This window comes from Brienomyrus brachyistius, chromosome 4 (genome assembly GCF_023856365.1).
Source record: "Brienomyrus brachyistius isolate T26 chromosome 4, BBRACH_0.4, whole genome shotgun sequence".
Lineage (NCBI taxonomy): Eukaryota > Metazoa > Chordata > Actinopteri > Osteoglossiformes > Mormyridae > Brienomyrus > Brienomyrus brachyistius.
The window spans coordinates 25,303,105-25,321,950 of record NC_064536.1 but is presented as its reverse complement, the minus strand read 5'-3'; the positions used below and the strand labels follow the sequence as shown (position 1 = coordinate 25,321,950).

Below are 18,846 nucleotides of genomic sequence, written 5' to 3'. Positions count from 1 at the left end.
TTTACATTTACATTTACAGGATTTGGCAGACGCCCTTAGCCAGAGCGACTTACATAAGTGCTTTGAGACTCTGCAATGAATTTCCGATGCTAGCTCAATAAGGACCCCAGCTACGAATACTATCTCTGAGAACGCCATTGAGTAGTGCAGAATTTTTATTTTATTTTATTTTTTTAAAACACACACCAGAAAAAGAGTCGAGTAAGAATATAGAAGTTCTACGTCAGGTATTTCTGAAAAAGAAAAGTTTTGAGTCGTCGCTTGAAGACATTCAAGGATTCAGCTGTTCGGACATCTAGGGGGAGTTCATTCCATCAATTAGGTGCCAGGACAGAGAAGAGCCGAGATGCGTGTCTTCCTTGTGCCTTGAGGGGAGGTGGGACCAGTCGAGCAGTGCTGGAGGATCGGAGAGATCGTGGTGCAGAGCGGGGTGTGATGAGGTCCTTTAGGTAGGATGGTGCCAGAGAATTTTTGGCTTTGTATGCGAGCATCAGTGTTTTGAATCTGATGCGTGCAGCTACAGGAAGCCAGTGGAGGGAGCGCAGCAAAGGAGTGGTGTGGGAGAACTTGGGAAGGATGAAAACAAGACGAGCAGCTGCATTCTGAATCAGTTGGAGGGGACGGATGGCGCTCAGTGGTAAACCCGCTAGAAGCGAGTTGCAGTAGTCAAGGCGTGAGATGACGAGGGACTGGACGAGTATCTGGGTAGCCTGGGTGGAAAGAAATGGACGTATCCTCCTGATGTTAAAGAGGAGAAACCGACAAGAGCGAGAAAGACTGGTGATATGTGAGGAAAATGACAACCGATCATCTATGGTAACTCCAAGGTTTCTAGCAGAAACCGAAGGACGGATCAGGGAGTTGTCAAAGGAGATCGCAAGGTCCTGGAGGGGGGATGAGTCAGCTGGGATGTAAAGCAACTCAGTTTTACTAGTTTTGAGTTTTAGCTGGTGAGTGGTCATCCAAGATGAGATGTCTGCCAAGCATGTAGAGATCTTAGTGGAGACATGAGTGTCTGAGGGAGGGAAGGAGAGGATGAGTTGAGTGTCATCGGCATAGCAGTGGTAGGAGAAGCCATGTGAGGATATAACTTCGCCAAGAGATTTAGTGTAGAGGGAGAATAGGAGAGGGCCAAGAACCGAGCCCTGAGGGACACCGGTGGAAAGACAACGTGGAGTAGATGTGGATCCATTCCATGTCACTTGGTATATCGCATCCAAGCCGGACAAATTTGGGATCAAGTTCTGGATGGCCACGGATTTGGAGACCAAATACGTCTGCAACGTGTCCCCTAACTTGGGAAAGGACCCCAGTCACCAGAAAAGGGAGAGGCTGGCAGAGAACATGGTCATGAGTCTGATGGAGCCATTTCTGGATGACGGGAGAAATGTCACAACGGACAATTTCTTCACCTCACTGGCACTGTCACACAGACTGCTTCAGCGCAAAACAACACTACTGAGCACAGGGAATAAAGTTTGGTATGAACTTCCTCCAATTTCAAAGGACACTGCACAGCAAGAGGAATTCTCCGCGTCAGTGCTTAGAAGTGGCAGTGTCTCCTTGACAATTTATGCACCTAAAAAAACAAGATTGTGTGTGTTCTGAGTTCCTTGGACCAAGATGTGGCGATCTGTGAAGGCAGAAAGAGGAAACCCAACACGATAACAGACTATAACCACATGAAGGTATGTGAATGTGTGTATAATTTTACATCAGTGCTACAATGTTTTCTGATATGTACTATACAGGCCTATATAGAAAGAAGGTAGAAAAAAAGCAAATACACTCATGACTCTCTCTCTCTCTGCTGTTATAGTGTGGTGTAAATGTGTTGGACCAAATGGCGCGCATGTATTCCGTAAGAGCAGCAACATGCAGGTGGCCAGTAGCTGTATTTTACAACATGCTGGACCTGGTGGTGGTAAATTCCTACGTTCTGTACAAGGCATGTACAGGGTGGGAAGGCAAAAGAAGATTATTTTTGAGTCATCTAGCCAAGGAACTCCATTGCCAATTTATGCCACAAAAGGCTATGGGGACAGAGGAAGGCTGCTGCTGTGCCAGGACTTGTATGGACAACTCAGTGTCAGGTACAGGAGAACTGCAACAGAAACCGCAGCAGGTTTACCTGTGCAAAGTGTTACAAATTCACTTGCGAACTCACTTGCGAGGTCTGCAAACACTGCAAAGTTTGAAACACTCAATTTTTTTTATAAATAAAACAGACTTGTGCTTCCATATATTTTGTGAATGTGTGTCTTTCATATTTGCAGGTCAGTCAGCATGTGGGATATTTGGTATAGATATGGCAGACTTTTGTGAAGGTTTCCATGTCACACACAGAGGTTTAGCCTGCCTTGGATTTTAGCTGCTCTGAGTAAAAAAATGCAAATGTGCCAGGCCTCACAGGTAATGGGTGTGTTTGCACAACAAAAGCAGGAGGACAATGGCCCAAGAAACTCTCAGCAGGGATGCCAGTAGGTGTTAGGCCCAGGGAATTTACGCAAATTTGCGTAGATTTGGCAGTTCTAGTGTTAACCAGTATAACCCTTTTTACTCTGTCTGAAGTGTGACATATGTTAGACAAAAATAAATGACTGAGTTTTGCAAGCTGAACAAACATGGAAAATGACTGTTTTTCTCTCCGTTTAAAATACAATGAAATGTGATCCTGATGGGGGGGCTCCCCCTCCCCCATATATGTACATTCTATACGTATATATATATATATTTCTGTCAATATATTGTATTTGCTACACGTACAATGGTAATAAAAGCTTCCCAATAATGTCCTGGTTGAAACATTTTATTTAATATTTTGTCCGGGTACTCCGGTTTCCCCCCACAGTCCAAAGATATGCTGAGGCTAATTGGAGTTACTAAATTGCCCATAGGTGTGCATGTGTGAGTGAATGGGGTGTGAGTGTGCCCTGCGATGGGCTGGCCCCCCATCCTGGGTTGTTCCCCGCCTTGTGCCAGTAACTTCCGGGATAGGCTCCGGACCCCCTGCAACCCAGAAAGAAAGCTAAGCAGTTTGGAAAATGGATGGATTTAACATAATTAAACAGCACTCTCTGCTAAATTAACTTCACTACTATAACTACATGTATCACAATGACACTAAATTAACATACTGTCATAACTGGCAGACCGATGCATCGTGGCAGCGATTGACAATGAGGCTCCTTTAAAGAGCGAATACGCCCTTTTATTACAGCTCCTTAAAATGATTAACAGGGGCAGCGAACAAACTATAACGGGGAAACAGACGCCGGACGGTGAGGCGCAACCGGCGGGTGATTTACACAATAACTAGGGACACGCCAGGATCGCACAGGGTTCATGTGAGACACGGACATTGCTGTATATAATAACCGCTTAACAGGAGACATAACTGCGAACGCAAAGGAAAAAACATTAGTAACACAAATTACACTCAATTACCAAAATACAACAAGCAGGTTTCCTAAACGTGAACTGCCATACCTAAAAAAGTTTACTAACATATGGCCACCGACTCTCTCACCCGTATTCAATCACGAGTAAAGGATAATTAAAAAACAACTCATTACTGCGTAAATTAATGGCAAAACAAGTAATTCAATTTTAAAAATCAAAACTTAAAACATTTTTACAATCAGGTGTAATATGAGAGCCTTCCCTCAGTCCCAACATGTACAGTTATTATTTAACGTACAATAAAACATTAATCTGATAAAAAATTACTCTAAGATAAAAGTACTGCAACTTAAATTTGGTGAAGTTAAAAAAATGTAACTTTGCTATATGAGCATATTTAAGAACAATGAGAATGGACATAGTTGAAATTATTTGCTATTCTGACTGCAGCCTGTATGATTTTTTATTTTATTATATTTTATGTCTGGCTAAAGTGAATAGTTTTCCGATTTCACAACATGTTTTATTATCAGTGATGCACTGCATGTTAAAAAAATGCATATATTCTCTTTCTTGGGGTTCCTGATTGACTTTATTTTAGTTTGAGTTTATTTTATTCCACACAATTTAAGAATAAAATAACCAGCTACAATGTAACCCACACTCACAGTGCCATCCATCCATCCATCATCCTCCACTTATCCGGAGTCGGGTCGCGGGGGCAGCAGCCTCAGCAGGGAGACCCAGACTTCCCTCTCCCCGGCCACTTCGTCCAGCTCCTCTGGGGGGACCCCGAGGCGTTCCCAGGCCAGCCGGGAGACATAGTCTCTCCAGCGTGTCCTGGGTCTTCCCCGGGGTCTCCTCCCAGTGGGACATGCCCGGAATACCTCCCCAGGGAGGCGTCCCGGAGGCATCCGGATCAGATGCCCGAGCCACCTCATCTGGCTCCTCTCGATGCGGAGGAGCAGCGGCTCTACTCTGAGTCCCTCCCGAATGAGTGAGCTCCTCACCCTATCTCTAAGGGAGAGAGCCCGATGCACTCACAGTGCCATTGCAGCAATACAGATATATGACTGAACACAAAGGAAAGGTAGATTCTTAGTAGGGCTGCCGCTATCGATTATTTTAGTAATCGAGTATTCTATCGATTATTCAATCAATTAATTGGATAAGAAATACTTTTGTCGTATTAAAGAGCAATAGTAATTATTCAAAAAAGAAAAAATATACAGGTCCCATTAAAAAAACTCATGGGTTTCCTGTTTTGGAACATTTTTAATGATTGAACTCCATATAACAACTGACAAAAGAACTAAACCATTTTATGTAAGTATTTTTTTTTAATTTTTTTTAAAAAAAAAACCGCTTTCTTAAATGCAAAAATAAATAAAATAATGTCAAATAAAATTACTGAAAAAAAGTATACATATATCAACTAAGGCATACATTTATAGGAGGCATAAAAAAAGTTCTGACAGGATTGTATCTCCTGGATGAGGCAGGAATGATATGTGCATGTTCATGTGTGTAAGTGAATGTGAGTGAGAGTGTGTGTGTTTAAGTGGATTAGAGAACGAATGTGTGTGTCAGCCTTTGTTTTTGTTGAGGAAAAAAAGCGGCTGCTTGGCCTGAATCTTGTTATACGTTTTTTATTCACACATATGCCCATAAATAGGTTTCTATCGCAGGTCTATTTTTACCTGCAAACGTGAGTAAAACACTCGCGCTTACCTTGTATTGCAGTGTTTCCCAACCTTTTTTGAATTGTGTACCCCCTGAGAGATTTTCTCATACCACAAGTACCCCCTTTGTCAAATGTGTTGATGATTCAATAAAAGTAGAACGTACAACTGATTATCAAATTTAAAACATTTTATTAAATCTCCATAACTTGAACATTTAATTCATTAAGCAACACATCCCAGATAGATTTTCTTTCTATACCAGGGCACAGCTAATGGAATGGCTGATAATATTTACCCATCATCAGGGAAATTAAATATAAAAATTTTTTCCACGTACCCCCTGTAATGTGCTCGCGTACCACTAGGGGTACGCGTACCCCCGGTTGGGAATCACTGTTGTATTGGTTCTGCTCTGTGGATTGGATGTATAGACTGGGTGCTTTCTGTTGAATCTTGTGCTACTGTGGTAAGGTAATTCGGTTTTACAATGGACACACTGTACAGTATTTTCGCTTTCCTTTTGTTTGAAATGGTTCCAAACTTTAGACATCTCTGACTTTCCTCGCTATTTCCCCCGTCTTCCTCCATCGCACCATCAAATCAAACCCGCTACACGTGATGCAGCGTAAGCACACTGTGCAACAGTAATAATCCTCCGAGTGAAACACGCTGATCACTAAGCAGTGCATAGTCGTGCGGATTACACGAAGCATCAAAGCAAAGAATTTGCATCGAGGATTTTTTGTAATCAAGTTACTCGATTAATCGTTGCAGCCCTAGAGATGTTTGGTGCTAAGATTCATTAACAAAACAGCTGCCACCTTGTTTAACTAAAACACCCAATGCACGTAATTACTTTTGAAGCAGTTTTATAATGGGATTAATATGTACAGCAGAACTGATTATATAATTGCAGTCACTGAATTGTGTGTGACCGGCGATGGACTGGAATCCCATCCACGGTGAGCCCTGCCTTCTGCTGCCTGGGACTCCATCTTTCAGGTCCCCACAAAGATCTGAGAAGGCTATCAAAAAATAATAATCCTAAAAATCTAGAATTTTATTTGCTTACTTAAGGTTAAGGTTAGGACTGGGTAGCGGTTAAGGTCGTCATGTTGGGATTAGAGGTGAAATGAATGGAGAGTCCCCACAAAGATCTAACTACAAACCTGTGTGTGTATGTGGTCCAGGTATAGCTTACCTTGTGGGGACCAAATGTCCCCACAATGTGATGAATACCAGTTTTTTTTTTTTTTTAACCAGGAAATTGGTCCCTATAAGGGAAAACTCAATTTTATACAAATCTGTGACTGCAATCAAAGAACTAAAAATATAAAAACTCTTGTATTTTGTTTGGTTACTTATGGTCATGGTTAGGGCTGGGTATGGGGTAAGGTTGTTATAGGTACCATTAGCATTTTTCCCATAGAAATGAATGAGCGTTCCCCATAAACATATGTTTACACGACTGTGTAAGTGTGTGTGTGTGTGTGTGTGTGTGTGTGTGTGTGTGTGCATGTGCGGTGCAACTGGGCACTGTGTGAATGTGTGGGTGTGCTGGAATTGGGCACTGTGTGTGCACGTGTGTGCGCTGTATCTGAGCACTGTCTGTTTATGTGTGTGTGCATGTGAGCTGTAATTGTGAACTGTATGTGTGCTCTCCAATCACACTGTGTGTCCATGTGCGGTGCATCTGGGAACTATGTGAATGTGTGGGCGCACTGTAATTGGGCACTGTGTGTGTGGTTGTACATGTGTGCTGTAACTGGGAACTGTGTGAATGTGTGGGCGCACTGTAATTGGGCACTGTGTGTGTGGTTGTACATGTGTGCTGTAACTGGGAACTGTGTGAATGTGTGGGCGCACTGTAATTGGGCACTGTGTGTGTGGTTGTACATGTGTGCTGTAACTGGGAACTGTATGAATGTGTGAGTGTGCTGTAATTAGCCACTGTGTGTGTGTGTGTGTGCTGTAACTGGGAACTGTGTGAATGTGTAGGTGCGCTGGAACTGGGCAGTGTGTGTGTGCTTTGTACAGGCCCGAGGAGAGAGGGGTGCGGCTGGCACATAGCTCTGGGGTCTATGAAGCTCATGGGGGCCCATGAACCCCAACGCCTCCCATAATTTTTATTATACAGTGATCCACAGCTATACTGTGTTTCAGCTATTACGTCCCTGCTGTATTGCGGATTTTTCTATGGAACATATGTCATTTTCTATCGCGGAAATCTGCAGTTTTATAGCGATCGTTTTTTATGGGTTTTTGACAGCTTTTTGTGTTGAAATAAGCATTTTTCTATGCTAAACTATTAACAACAATGTATTACTGTAATTATAACATATATATCCTGTACTGTATATAAATAAAAATGGAGTAAAAATTCAGTAAGTACATCCTACCTGTAGTGTACTTTGCAGCCTATTCATAACAAAGCATATGGTTTTCAGCAGACACTATTCATAACTGTACTCAGGGACGGATTACGGACCGGGCCAGCGGGGCCGCTGCCCAGGGGCCCTTGGGGTGCAGGGGGCCCGTGGGGCCCCTAGCCCAAAACAATTTGCAACGCTTATCAACAATGTATTTTGGTTTGTCTATTTTAGAGGGCCTACATTCTTTGATCCTCTGCCTACAAGGGCCCCTGACCCTATAGGGAGGGCGTTTGGCTGCCAAGGGCCCTTGAATTGTGGTGGTTGTGGTGGTGGTGCTGATGGTGGGGGGGGGGGGCCCTCGCGAGTGTTTTGCCCAGGGGCCCACACAGCCCATAATCCGTCCCTGACTGTACTGATTGTATTGGGGTGGAACATGCCCCTGTGATCTTTAGCGGTCTGTCGAAGTGCAAAATTTGAACAACTGCGAGATGATACTGCTCCAAAAAGATGCACCAACATGCGGTGCTCAACTGGAGCCTTATGAATATCACCATTAGGCCACCAAAGACATCTTAAGAGGTCAATATGATCTTTTGACACTTGGACCTGATGGAACATTGCCTGGATGTCAGTCATGATAGCAACAGGCTCTTGACAAAATCGTGTAAGAACACCCAAAAGAGAACTAGTTAAATCTGGACCCTGCAGCAGCTGAGAATTCAGTGATATGCCAGGAAATAGAGCACTGCAGTCAAATACAACTCTAATGGTACCTTTCTTGGGATGATCCACTCCATGACCATCTGATCTTTTCAGTTCGTCCTGGTGCACGACTTCTGCGTGTCCTTTATCAATTACCTCTATAAGAAATTTGGTATATTCTGTTTTAAACTGTTCATTCTTCAGAAACGTTTTCTTCAGATTGGTTAAATGCTGTGCTGCCACCTGATGGTTATTTGGCATAATTACATCTTTTTTCCTAAATGGAAAGTTCAAAGTATAATGTCCATTCCACAGACAAACAGAAGTCTCTGCTGTTACCATGAATTTTTTGTCTTCAACAGACATTTCGGCTTTGTCCTCTGTACTCTCATTGAAATCATGGTTATATTGTTGCAGTAACAGTTCTTCCAAATTTCCAATTGATATTCTGTTTGCAGTGACAGTAGGCATGCTGGACCTGTAACTATCATTAATTGGGCCATTAACAATCCACCCTAAAATGGTCCTAACTGCATATGGTCCATCTTCTTGGCTATTAACCACCTCCCATGGCTCAAGAGCCTTTGGAACATTGTTGCCTATCAACGATTCTACATAAGCATCAATGTTAATTTTAGGGATTCTAACATCATTAAGATAGGAAAATCTAAAATGATCGTCATTGTTGGGAATGCTACTTATGTCTACTGGCATGCATCTTTGAGTATAGACCTCAGGCAATGAAATAAAATGGGTTTGATCTATAGCAGAAACCTCCAAGCCTGTGATGATGTCCAAGTTCAGTCTTCTCCTGTGACATGGTTCGGAGCAAAATATTGTTTTTTCTCCCAGTTATGTTCATCTTGTTGGCCAGGCTCCTTGTGCAGAAGGCTGCAGAGCTACCAAGATGAAGAAATGCATATGTATGTATCACCTTACTTCCTTTGCTGCGTTTCACTTTTACTGGAACAATCGAAAGCATACATTCTTTACTGACATCCTTGTCACCGGCCCCAGAATGCTCTCGAGCTCCAAGTGACACCAGCCCACTATTAATTATAGGTTTTATCACTGGCTTCTCTGACTTAATGTGGAAAATACTTGGATGATTTTTCTTGCATATAGAGCAACTAAGACATCCTCTGCAGTCTTTACTCACATGCCCTGCTTTCAATAAGCATTCAAAACAGACTCCACTTTGCTGTAGGCATGTGATCTTTTCCTTATGTTTAAGGTTCTCAAATTTAAGGCATGATTTCAATTCGTGATCACCTTTGCAGAACAAACATACACTATGTTCTTTAAGTTGCTGGTGTAATTCCACATTAACATTTGTGGCAAAGCTTTCTTTAAATTTGGATTTTGATATTACCTTAGGCTTTGTGGCGGCAGATTTCAAGTCCTGTGTATTACCAAATATGGGATCTGACATGAGTCTGGCTTGATTTTCTATGAAGGAGACAAGATTAGCCATTTTGGCTTTACCAGTACATTGCAACTCATAAGGCTTTGAACGCCACCTTTCCCTGAGTTTATATGGGAGATTAAGAACTATATTCCTCATGTTTATGATGGTATCAAATTCTCCAATGTGCCCCTTTTCTTCCATAGTGGTCCAACAGGTTCTAAGAAACAATGCAAAGTCACAAAAATCTTTTGAGTCTTCAGATTTGATAACTAGCCACAAAGAATTGTTCCATATAGCCACACAAAATTCTGTATTCATGTCCAAATTGTTGTTTTAATAATGTTCTGATAACTTCTGTTTGGATGCATATGTTGATAACTTCTCACGAGTTCCTGAGCTTGTCCCTTGGTGTATTGAATGAGAAACTCTAACCCGTCTTGATTATCATCCGTTTTTCTTTCAATTCTATGTTCAACAGAATGGAGAAAAGACTTATTGGAGAATGTCCCCATCAAAGGGTATGAGACTTCCTTGTGGTAAAGTGGAAAGAACATTCTGTTTGACAAGAGTGTTAGTCAACTCATTCTGTCTTCTAAGAACATCAGATAGACCCTGATGTGGGTTCATTATAGGAACTGACTGACTACTCGCTTGACTACTTGAGTGAACACTGGCTTGACCATTAACTTGCTCTATATTGTGGGTGGTCTGTGTAAAAGGAGTCTGCGAACTACCATGAAGAGGCTCTGAATATCTGTTGGCCAATTTCATTTCCATGAGCCGCAATAAACTGCAACTGGGCACCATGTTTAGGCCGTGTGACTAGTTCTCTGATAGCATCAGACTGTGATGCTTTCTGTGCTGCATCAAAATACTCATCCATTGCATCTGTTTGCCCCTTTTCTGCATTATTTCCAGAAACTGAATATACTGCAGTCCTGAGGTATTCAATTTGCCCTGTATTTGCTGCCAATTCTGTACGTAGATCTAGTGTTTCTCTTCTTTTTCTAAGTTCTTCCTTTTTCTGCTTAAGTTGTTCTTGTTCCTTTTCTAAAGCATGTTTTTCCTGCAACCCAGCAACCTTGGCCAGTAATGCAGCACGCTCCGCACCCGCACAAACGAGCGTTGAACTTGAGGCACTTGATTTGCACGATCTACTGGAGCGGCGGCTACTAACAGAGGAAACAGCGTCATCTGCATCGCTGTCCTTAACGGGAACATTTATATTCACCTTGGACAAAATATGGCCCGCTGACACGGCAGAAGTAACAGGAACAACAGGACCAGGAAAAACAGCAAGTCCAGCACAGTGAGGTTCGGAACGTTCCACCATGGAAATCCACCACGACACATTTAAAAGAAAGGCATTACGGCGTCCCGCACAATGTGTCGGCATTCTCCAGTCCATTCACACGACTTGCAAGCAAAGTAGTTAAAAAATAATCCACAGCGGAATCCTGGGTGAAGTCATTGACTTCATGTAGTGGAAAAACAGGTAAAATTTCCCTTGGTCGTAATTTCCCCGTGTAATCCACTACCTTGTGGTAAGAGGCGCAAAAGTCTGACGCGTTGAATGATGTGGATATGAACAAAAATCTATGTCACGGTAACATGACAGAACTGTTATTTAAAAAGTTATTTGTATGTTTTTGAAGACAGTAAATGTCTGTGTTTGGGCTACCAGAAGGATAAATATTCCTGTTTGCATGTAAATCACAGATGGGACAGAAATGTTTGTGCATAAAGCAGAGGTGGGGAGCCTGATCCGTGGATTGGATGATCTCTGTCAGCCAATAACAGTGAGTCCCCAGGGCTGGAGTTGAGAACCACAGGATGGCAGTGGTGGGCGGACGCGACATTCTGCTCTCTGAAGTTACACCTGATTGTTTAAGTAAAATTGAACTACTTAGGCCATAAGGTGAACATATAAAAAGTGGCTAGAAATCACTTTTCGTTCCCACGTCTGGGCACTACTTTTTTAATGAATTTCTGGATAGACAACAGTCTTATGGCTTCTATGTTAAAAGTTCTCCACAAAAAATACTGCAGTTTTTTGTCAGGATGCAAAAATGTGTATAATTAGGAATTTACAAAAAACGAAAATCTCATGCTGCTAGTTTGGCCTGTAACTTTATTAATACGCATTTAATCAAAACAAAATATATGTCAAATCCACATTTATACATGTAGCTACATATCTGAGACAAGTATTGGTGCATTAATCAACTCAATTTTGAAGGAAGACCATGAAATAATTAATTTTTTTTTTATAACGCACTTCAACTTCACCTATTCGCACCAAATAAAACTGAAGAACAAATTGAAACTTAAACATTTTTGTTATGTTGTATGTATCAAAATGTTCAGTAGGCACTTAGGAATCACACAAAATTAAAGATAAAAACAGTTTTTGGTCCAAGTTGGCTAAAATGACTTGAAATGCTGGACTGCTGCACTAATTTTTCAATAACGACAAATATTAAACATTTACAGCAGCTTCATTACAGCTCAAATCCAAGTAACCTGTGACACAGATCACCTTTACTCATCACTACTATCCTTATCACTTTCATCAGAACCATCTTCACATGTAGCTCTTTCCTCTGTTTCCTGGAAAACATTTGTGCAATTGAGACAGCGGCATAAATCTGTACAGGACAGATTTGCAGACATACAGGAACATCTTCCAGTCTCACATTTGCCTTGCTTGCAACTGCAGTGGACAACCTGCAACACACTATCAGGGGCTGGATTTCTAGTCATCCACGTCACTGTTAACTCCCCATCCTCGAGGTGCTTTCCATTGCCAACAGGTGAAGGGGCACACATTTTATCTTTCAGAGAATGTCTCATTATGGCTGCTTGGTAGTTTGCCCTTTTGCAGTGTTGGTACAAAGCATCACTTGTCGGAGGCATGGATCATTCTGGCAAAGCTGATGATGCCATGCAGAATGCTTTGTATCGTGCATCGTTCAGACTTTTAGCACATGATTGGCCATATAGGTGACAGACATATTTGCAAAGCACTTCAAAGGTAGACTGGTCCAAATTAAAACTGCTACCCAGATTTCTAAATGCAGTCAGGTATTCCTCTTTCTCGCAAGCAACAGAAAATGACTTTTTTTTCCCCTTGCCATAAAAGGCACTTGTAGAGTCACAGCCTGAGAAGGTATGGATCCCAATAAGTGCCAAACATACACTGTTGCCGAGAGCTGATGACACCTTACATAAGTCAATGATCCTCGTTTTGTTGCCAACCCCAGTGAAAAAATACAATCTGCATGGTAAATCTGGCTGCAGACTTAATGCAATCACTGCCACATCAGTATCAGGGCTCTTGATGACTACAGTTTGGTGTTCCTGTGCAGCATGTTTTGCATGAAAAAACAACCTGGTGTCACATTCCTCATGATCACATGTCAGATTTTCAACATCACTGACAGTTTGTAAATCCTCTGTTACAGCCATGCAGTGACATAGGTCTCCATGTGTTATGTATAAATGTAAGTCCTTACCTAAAATGGTAAGATCAGCGTCTCGCCACATTACATAGAGGAATTCTGCCAGTGCTTCTTTGTTTGTCCCATCCGACAGAAACTTCTTCCATTGTGTTGGTGTCTTTTGATCCCGTCCATAAATTTTTACCTGTTGTGTGCCACCAACAGCTCTGCGTGATCATTCTACATTTTTAATACTAATTTCTGGATACTTGTCTATCACAAAATCTATCCGTGTACAGTTGTGCTTGAGAGCAAGCTTGACTAAGTACTGTAGAATAGTGTCAGCAAGCTCCCCGAAGGTACTTGGTATGGACTGAATGGCTTGAATGACTGCCATGCCATCAAAAAGTATAGCTCCATTTACTGGTACTCTGTCAACTAAACAGAATATTATATGAATATTTAATATGATAATAATAATAATATGAATATTATTATTTATTAAATTTTTCTGAGAAAAAGTTTGCGTAAATGTTTATTCCAAATCTGCAAAATAAACTTAGGGTATTTAAATTACCTGTAGTTTGAAGCATCAAGATCTTCATGGCTTTTTACAAGATTTAAAAACATTTTTCTTAGCTGTGTCATTGTCATCACCTCTTGGTTTACAATTATTCGATGGCAGATGATTCTCTCAGAGAAGATCTTGTAGCTGACATCATAGGTTGGCTCATTGCTATTAAAAGCATAAAATATTTTATGTTCTGTAACTATTACATTGGCTTCTATATTTGGAATGCATATATTGTATGCATGTACAAACTAAAAGCAACTGACAAACCAATTGAGTTTTTTTTATTCTTCAGAAAGAAAATATTTACAATAAATTATTTTAAATATTCTTTTGCCCTCACAAATGACTAGACATTTTATGCTGAATTATTGTAACAAGCTGTCCATGTAGATTAATGATTAATTTCTTTTCAAATTAGCAATCATTCAAATCAATTATGAATTATTTTAAAATGCAATATAACAACTTACTGTTCTTCTGAGGTCTGTGTATTTGTTCCAGTAGACTTTGTCAAGAACCTGGTGTACTGTCTGTAACAGGACTTGTGATATCATACTTCCAGAGACACAGTCTTTGTCTTTAATATGCACAAGAATGCTAGTGTCTTCCTTCATCTCAGCTGCTTTGAGCAACTGGCCTGTAATAAATATGTATTTAAAAAAACATAACAGTTCTGACTGTTCATGCATATGTGTATGCAAAAACTGACTGCACTATAAACATTATAATGTACATGTAATGTAAATATTGATGTATTTGAAAGTTAGTTATGGTTCTCAGCATATGGCATATAACTTTAAGTTCAAACGTGTGCTTGTGTGCTTTATACCTGCCGACAGCGTCTCCGCTTGTGAAAGATTGTCCTTCTGGCGTTTGCCTGCCACAGTGATGTACTTGTCCGTTTTCTTGCAAATTATGCACAAAGCAGGAAGTACAGGACCCGAACAAGCTATCAGCAGTCCGGTACTGGACCTAAGTTTTTTTGTTGGGCAATACGTTGACGAAATACTATTTCCCGATGACACAGACTGGTCTGTGTTATGATCATCACCAGCTTCAGGACGCCGTGAAACTCGTTTCTCGGCCGCATCCAAGCGCTTTTTGTCAATAAAACGCCGGTAGCAAATGGAGTGAAACCCTGCGTCTTCGGGCACACGGTCAAACTCGATTTCTAGACAATGTTTATATGTTTCTGCTATTTTCTGACTCTCACCCTGCAAGTCAAGCCACCGTTTGATGCAGTTTCTAAATGTATCCCACCGTGTGCGTGTAAAATCCTTCGCTTCTTCTTTTTTTATGGACGTGAGATGCATATAGCATTGTTTATAAACCCTTTTACTGACTTTTGGTGGAGGTCTGACAATAATTTTATCCTCTTCGCTTCTCGATAGTGACGACAAGGGCGCTGCCATCTTGGACCATGTTTACATGTCGTTCCGACGTTATGCCATCTCATTGGTCTAGCGGCAAGCACGTGACGCGAAGCCGCATCTCTCACCTTTAAAAAATTATTACGCGAGGATGGGACTATTGCCAACTTTATACACTTGTTAAAAAATAACTGCTGGATTATACAGGGAGAACTTTTATTTTTTCATTCTATACCAATTGATCTTTTTATTGGAATAAAAAGAGTGTAGTGCCCCATATATGGGAACGGAATGAAACGAAAAGCTGCTTCACCTTACGGCCTATTGGGCTTTCCTCTGTCTGCAACTTTTTTCTCGTATCTCCTTCACTGAGGTGTATGCCTCCCCCTGCTGGTCGTTTGGGCAAGTGTAAAATCAACCATCAGCTGCAATTTACTTGACAGGTCTTTATCAAGAATGCCCACAACAATGCGGTCACAGAGTTCTGACATCTCGTAAAGGGCTCTGATAAACATTTCAGCTTTTCCACCGGGCCGCTGCACTCTCTGGTAAAACCAGGCGTGCTTGTGAATCACATTTTGTTTAGGATAGAAGTACTTATATTTCCTTAACACAATATCAAACTTCATTATATCTGTCATGCCCGGCTCGTACGCTACTCGTGTGTGCCACGCCCCTGATTATCCACGAGTGATTCCCTGATCGTACCCAGCTGTGTCTTGTTATTTTTTTGCTTCGTCTGGTGTATTTAAGTCACAGTCGTGCCTGTACCGCTTGTCTGTCATTGATGTCAGTTGCCGTCAAATGTTCCTTACCCCGAATCTCCCCATTAAATCCCCGTTAGTCCTGTATCTTGCCTGCTTTCGATCGCTCTCTGAGCCGTCCGAGCCCCGATCGCCCATCGACCCTTTCTTGGGCGTGACAATATCCACCTACTCCCCAAAGGTGAAGGATTTGAAAATGTTCTCTTCCTCAGTCCCCATGGCATAAATCAATGAACTGACCTGAACTTCGTCATCTTCTTTGTTCAGTTCTGTCACCATTTTCAATCGCTGGAAACATTGCTTCCAGTCGTCCCATTCATTCGGACAATCAAAAGCGAAACACCCCGGGGGATTAAACTTGGCTATCTGTCCGAGGTGATGTGTCCATCAAGCTCTTCTGACACTATGAAAAGAATTCAATGTCCACACAGACTTAGAGTGCAGTGAAGATTATAATTTTATAGCCTTGCAAACAAGTAATACAGACGGGCAATTGGTATGAACGTCTTCTTTTCCACAATGTAAGACTAACGTAGAGATGTGCGTTGCTACCCATGCGTGTTACCCATGGTGTAAACATAAACGCACATAAAGCTGCATCGCACCATTTACACGTACACATTATATGACATAAGTGGGAGAGCGGTTTTGGTGATTTCACGAACAATGATCCAGAAGATGGAGAAGGGGCAGCAAGCACCTCCATACACTTCGGATTCTCCAGGTGAAGTGAGTAGCAAACCAACTGTTACATCCAAAGCGATCACTCCAACCGCTGGTTGTCCAAAAACTAGCAACTAAACTAGGCAAGAAGAACATTGTGAAGGAGATAACCACCCTAATATCTTCAGTCATGGAGCAACAACGGCGAGACCACGAGCTGTTTATGCGTAAGGAAGATGGACGTCTTTGCGGAGAGATGGAATTAGAGGAAGCATTGCGCCTTTCAAACGCAGACAAGAGCGCGGAAAAAAAATAAAGTAGCAGGATCTGAACATCAGTGTTCTCGCTATACGTTACGACGGCCACTATGCTAATAATTACAAGAATAACAGGCGAGCATTTAGCTTGATTAACTTAATCTGGTATTTAAAATCTAACATTTTAATAAACCAACAAAGACCAGATTAAAAATATTTCATACCGTTCATAATTGGCAACTCAGCACTAACTTAGCAATTAGAAAACGGGAGCACTTGCCGTTGTTGCTGAGCGTGCACCTGAAGTTAGTGGCTGAGCGTGCATAAGGCCGTGAGAATCGATCGCGAGGCTGCGAGAATCGAGTGCTCTTATCTGCGTTTCAAAGGTACAGTGCTTATCCTTTGCTCTCGTCGCTTCTTCATTTGCTCGGTTTTCCGTCATTCTGCGCGCCCGTCTGTTTTGCTCGGTTTAGCTATGCATCCGCGCTCTCGTATTGACACTGATCTCACTCCATAGTTTTCTTGTTGTTTTTGTTACTCCGCAGCTCACTTCCTTATTGAAAACCGTCATCCTGACATTCCTTAAAGAGCAAAGAGAGGAGAAAAACATCAAAGGTGGGTGGGGAGTGCGCTCGCACGCTCGCCACTTCAACCTGCGGTCAGAGAGACTCGCTCGTTACCACGGGAAACGCTAATTCACAAAGACGATCAATTATGGATCAAATGAACGCACTTGCCGCGCCTTCCCTCCCGCCCGTCCTCCGCTCTCTCTCTCCCTGTGCCTGACCACCTTCTCCGCCAGGAAAAGAAGAGCATACGAGTCTAGACAAAGACGCTCCTGAAGTTTTGGGTCCGGAAGACTGAGGAACATTCAAATTCTGTTATTTACTGCGGTCAGACCTCAGGACTGATCATTGACACCAAATCCTGGCATAACTAAGTTATAATAGCCGTATTTATTGCATTATTGTTATGTTTTCTAACATTACCGGTTCATTTTGAAGAACTCAGTAATTGCACAATAATTATGATGTGAATAAAAATGACAGTCAAAGACATCTTAAGTTTAAAGTAAGCAGATGGAAATATGCTGCATAAAAAGGTACATGAGTTAAACGGTAACATTTCTCTCTGATATATTTACACTGGTGGGGATTCTATTCATGTGTTCCTCTTATTTCTGTCTGTTTATCTAAGTATCTCTATGATTTTACATCCCAGTATGGTGACCACTTCCTTTGTATTTTCAGAGTTAAAAAAGGAAGAACAAAAGATGTTAAAATGGTGTTTTTTTACTCCAAGCTAGTGTTGTGAGACTGTATCGCACATTCACCTAACTGAAGTCTCCATTGTCATTAGGACGGTAATCATTTGCCTGCTTCTCTCATTCTCCATCTTCCCCTCCACCACACTCGTCTCTCTATCACCCTTTCTCTCACTTTTTTCTATCACTCTCTTGCTCGCTCTGGTTTTATGCAAAGTGCTTTTATTGGCAGGATATATATGTAAGAGATACATCACCAGGGGTGGCATGGTGATGCAGTGGTTAGCACTGTTGCCTCACACCTCTGGGACCCAGGTTCGAGTCTCCGACTGGGTTACATGTGTGTGGAGTTTGCATGTTCTCCCCATGTCGTCGTGGGGTTTTCTTTAGGTTCTCCGGTTGTCCCCCACAGTCCAAAGACATGCTGAGGCTAATTGGACTTGCTAAATTGCCTGTAGGAGTGCAAGTGTGAGTGAATGGTGTGTGAGTGTGCCCTGCGATGGGCTGGCCCCCCTCCTCTTGCCAATTGCTTCTGGGATACACTCCAGACCCCCCCCCAACCCAGTAGTATAAGCAGTTTGGAAAATGGATGAATGGATAACTGAAATTAAGTCTAATAACAATTTTAATATCATACAAAAAGCCACTGTCTATTTTCTCTCTCTCTTTTCTTTCTCACCATCTTAACCAATCCCTGTCTCTCTGGCCCAGGTTCTATCACCAGGTGAAACCATCCCTGAAAATAATGAGAAATATTTGTGTGGATGTAGGGAACTGATACGATTCTCATTCTGATTTAAGATGATCATAGTCCATGGTTTTGAATTTCAACTTTTAAAATTAAATATAATTGAAATATTACTTAATAATAATGGCTATCCGTGTGTCATGCCCGGCTCGTCCACTCCTCGTGTGTGCCACGCCCCCTGATTACCCACGTGTGCT

General features: G+C 41.8%; 1 long non-coding RNA gene across 3 annotated transcripts; it reads right to left on the bottom strand.

Moving 5' to 3' along the window:
* Positions 1-11,482: 11,482 nt before the first annotated feature.
* Positions 11,483-15,268, bottom strand: LOC125740785 (uncharacterized). 3 transcript variants are annotated; one of them, XR_007397768.1, is made up of 4 exons: positions 14,054-15,268; positions 13,587-13,745; positions 13,085-13,214; positions 11,483-12,179 (listed from the first exon to the last, which is right to left on the bottom strand). It is a non-coding gene; the product is annotated as an uncharacterized LOC125740785 (long non-coding RNA). The 3 variants fall into 3 exon arrangements; XR_007397767.1 differs by having other exon boundaries at positions 13,085-13,745; positions 14,054-14,220; positions 14,413-15,268; XR_007397766.1 differs by having other exon boundaries at positions 13,085-13,745.
* Positions 15,269-18,846: the final 3,578 nt, after the last annotated feature.